The sequence below is a fragment of the Biomphalaria glabrata genome, chromosome 1, assembly GCF_947242115.1.
Source record: "Biomphalaria glabrata chromosome 1, xgBioGlab47.1, whole genome shotgun sequence".
NCBI classification, from domain to species: Eukaryota; Metazoa; Mollusca; class Gastropoda; family Planorbidae; genus Biomphalaria; species Biomphalaria glabrata.
In genome coordinates, this window is record NC_074711.1 from 46,459,405 (window position 1) to 46,464,148 (window position 4,744).

Sequence of the window (4,744 nt, forward strand, 5' to 3'; positions counted from 1 at the left end):
CTATTGTGTATAACAAGTTGTTTTTATTTGGGGTATCTGGTGTGCAGAAGATAGGAAATCTTTATAACCTTTGTATTGTTGAAAAGGTTGTATGGTCATTTGTGTGCCTTGTTGAGCAGCTGCTGAATCAAAAGTTCTCAAGTCTTGTGTTTAAAACCGAAAGTAAGAGCAGTATCACAGTAGAGAGGAAGTAGTACTATTTCCTCTGTGACAAGGGCTACAACTCAAAATATACTCTGTATAAAAAAAACAACTGGACAACAGCTAAAGGCAATAAAGCAGAATTGATGAGGAAGATCAACTCTTGAGATATTTCATTGACAAAAATGATCTTACAATTAAGCATCCTTGACATTGCTTATTGGATCAAAACTTTCTCAATTTTCCTAGTTCTTGTGTTTTCTATAGGTTTCAATCGTTCCCCCGACACATTTTCCCAGATCACTCCCAGATCTATTCCTTGTTCTTGATTGCTGACTGTGAGATGTGAACACTTGTGATGAAAATGGTCAGTAGTGTACAACTTTCTGTTTCCACTAAGTAAATAGTATTTTTGTAAACAGAACACCCAAACACTGACATGTGTATCAACAAATGTCTAACCTATGTTCAGATTCTTAAAACAAAATTAAGTAATTCTCATAAGCATTTATTTGACAATGTAATAGCAAGAATGTAGACTAACTGTTGGATTCCTGTTTAGCTTCTGACAGCAAGATTTCAGTTATAATGTGTTGCTGAAACATCGTTAAAAAAGTAAAATTCTTCTTTTAATAACAATATTAAACTAGTTTGCTTTGGGCAGAGAAATGTTTATTAATTGCCAATCTGATGTATTTCTTCTATCAATGCAAAGAGCTGAAGATATCACTTTGTATTCACCTGAATATAATATGTAATAACTGGCCATATATAACATACTACTAGCTCAAAATAAAATGTGGACGTAATGACTGGCCATATAAAACATAATAACTTGAATATAAAATATAAGTGTAATAACGTACTGACTACATTTGTTTTGGAAATGTTGATTATCTCATCTATCAAGTCCTCTTACTGCTAGATGAATTGTTATCTTCTCTATATCAAGTCCTCTTACTGCTAGATGAATTGTTATCTTCTCTATATCAAGTCCTCTTACTGCTAGATGAATTGTTATCTTTACTATGAAAACTTGACACTCGTAATATTTTCCATAGCAAACGACAACGTCACGTGTCCACGTCAAAAACAGAAACGAGATTTCCTTATGGGAGTTTCTCCAGACGATTGGTTTATAACTTTTTGCCTTCATGGACAGAAATTCAGAAAGAATTGGAAATATTTCCAACTTTGATTCATTAAGAAAAAGATTTTCTTTAAAAAACTTTCTCCTATGTTTTGCACACGTCTACCTATGATTTACCCAAGTTTTGGGGATTTACTGGCTAGTAAAAACTTGTATTAACCAAAGTTGTGAGTAGGTCAACACTTTTCAGGCACTGACTGCCCGCGCCAACAAACTTTGGCTTGGTGTTTTCCCCGCACTAAGTATTAATATTTATCATTTAAGTATTTATATCATTTAGGAAAATTAATTCTTGGAAAATAAAAAGTACGCAAGTATCACTTGGTATGGCCATAGACTATATATTACATGGTCTACCAACACTTAGGTAACTAAGAATAAGTTCCATTCACCGAGGCGTCTTTGGTTGCATGGTAAATTGACTTCCAGTAGAATTTTTTACTATATATAGAAACCATTCGCGAAGATTTTTATCACCACTTTTACAGCAAATCATAAATGGAAACTTAATTGTCATATACGATGTTACAGAGGTAAGTGTGCACAAATCAATTTGTGACATAGATCTATGACTATAAAGCTTTGTAACTGATTTTCTTCGCCAATATAGACTAATTAGCCAAGCCTGTATTTCGTGTATTCTTGTTTACGACATTGATTGTCTGCTAATTGGTGCTGCCAGTTTGGATTATTTGTTTGTTGTTGTTTTTTTTTATCTCATTTGATAATTATTATTATTTTTACTATGTATATTTTAAATGTGATAAGCGATTTACTGAAAGAGTCAATACATTTTTGAGAGTGTCATTTATTAACTTTGTATATAATGGGTGATATAGACCTAAGTTAAGTCTGTGAATGAGTCAGTCTAAATAAAATAACAATATAGTGAATCAATAAGCCTACAATCTTACACCTTTACCAACTTTTGTTCAGATCTACACCTATTTTTTTTTATTATTCAATTTGATTTTAATTTCAAGATAATGTGCATTTTTATCTATAGTAATGGAAAATCAACCATAAAAAAAAATAATTAATGATGTATGTATGACTAACTGAAAAATCTGCATAAAAATTTCGGCCTTCAAGTTTTTAGTTGTTTTTTTTTTTAACAAACTAGAATCCCAAATAACATCAAATTCTTCTAAAAGCTATAAAAAGATCTGATATTGTTTCCAATATTTCTTCGCCCAATAAAATTTTAGAATCATTAGGCTCTACTTCAATAGAAAGTGATTGTACACATAAACATATAGACTTTCACCCAGATGTAGTGACCTATGGCTTTAAACTTTATCTACAAATATGACCGTACACACAACACACTATATATATATATATATATATATATATATATATATATATATATAATAGAACACTATTTATGCATGGAACTATACTGATTTATGTAAATGCCCCTTTTTTAAGTTGGTAAAATAATAATTTGATTTTATAAAAATCTGGCTATGCCTATAGTACTCTTAACAAAATTATGACTAAAAATATGAACGTCGAATTGCTAGATTCATCTTTGTGTACCTGATAAACCCAGAGAATCAAGATATAGAATCTATATAGGCCCCCTATTATATAGAATCTAGCTCTAGTCGACTCTAGACTAGATCTAGGGTAAATCTCAAGTCTAGATGATCAACTTCATCTTACCTTGATCATGGCATGATCAACATGATGATTAAAAATAAAATTAATCTGACTTCCTGACTTGTTAACTTAAACTTCGTCTTAGCCTTAGCTTCTTCATATCATATGTGAATCAAGAATGGAAGTGCTTGGCTCACAGTGTCACAGATCGTTCTTTAAACTATTTGAAGATCTACCCTATCTTTACTAACGACTCTAATCTATATCTAGTTTCTATATTTTATATAATAATAATAGACCTAGACTCATATACTTATAAGATCTAGAATCTGTATCTAGATCTATTCCTATACACTGATTATACACTACACTGTAGTCTACAGATTTAATGTTTATGATAAGCAATAGGCTACTACTTTCTACAGCCATTGCCGCCCATTGCCCATTAACATAGGCCCTACTCATGTACTAGATCTAGCTCTTTTGATCACAACTCATATCTTGCCTAGATATAAACAACTGTACTAGATTGGACTAGACATTCTAATTGGTTCTATTTTCTTTTTTCATTATTCTCACACAATCCAGTAGGTACCAAATTGTGCTATTTATTCACTGTAGATCTAGATCTTAACTTTTCTCTTAACTACCAAAGAAGTACACAAAGGATGTTGAATGGTACCCAAAGGGCTCTAATTGCTACCATTCAATGTGTGGATTCAAGTATTTACCCAGATACTGCCACAGTATGTTCTTATTGTTTTCAAAGGAGTTTGCACACAGTGCCAGAAGCTGTATAAATACATATTTAACAGTAAGTTTTTAAGTAATTAATAATTTATTTTTAAACGTTATGTAAGTCTATTTTAATTGTAAGAATCCATGTGCTATTTTATTTAAAGCTAATTTTCTAGGTGAATATTTACACAACATTGTTGTTATGTTGTAAATAAAACATATTATATTCCCTCCAGCCTGTGCAGGGTATTTTTAAAGTGATAATTGGCTCATGCAGGCCAATACCACTCTTTTGTTATCTAAGGTCTTTTCCTTCAAATGATACTTTCTTGCATAAGAATTAAATATATTATGCAACAATTCTCAATTAGAAGTACAGATTAACCAGTTATTTTGTTGGAAAAGGATGTCAGATGAGTTGAGAAAATGCTTAAAGAAAGTCTTTACATAATTCTTTGAACTAAGTCACTATAAATATTTTGGAGATTTTAAAAATTTAATTAGAATTTTATTATTGCTCACATTAAAAGCAATTGTTCTTTTCTTTTCCGCAGATGTATATTTCAAGAAGAAATGATGCTTTCTTATTCCTAAGAGTTTATCAATAGGATGGATGCCATAAAACTCACTTGTTATGCCAGAAACTCTTCCTACGAAACTTCCAGTAAATAAAAAAAAAGTAAAGTTTCCCTTTCAGACCTTGTGATCGATAGGGCAGATGATGTAAAGATCATCTGTTTCTGACAATCTGTTGCCTACGGTTAATGAGGGTGTCATGTGGCCAGCACAATGACCAACCGCCTTTCTTTCCCCAACCAATGTCAGGTACCCATTAGAGCTGAGTGGACTCAGACTCAAATTAAAAATTCCAGTCTTCACCAGGATTCGAACCCCGGTTCAGAAGCCAAGCACTTTACCGCTAAGCCACAAGGCCTCCTTCCAGTAAGTAGGGCAGCTTAAAATTTAATACTTTTATCTTAGTGCAAAAAGAATAAAAGCAGTCTTCGAATTCTCCCTTTAAATTTGCAAAGATATGTTTATATTTTAATGTATGCAGTAAAAAATTGTTTCAAACACTCAGTACAATATTCAATGACTCTCTTTATTTGG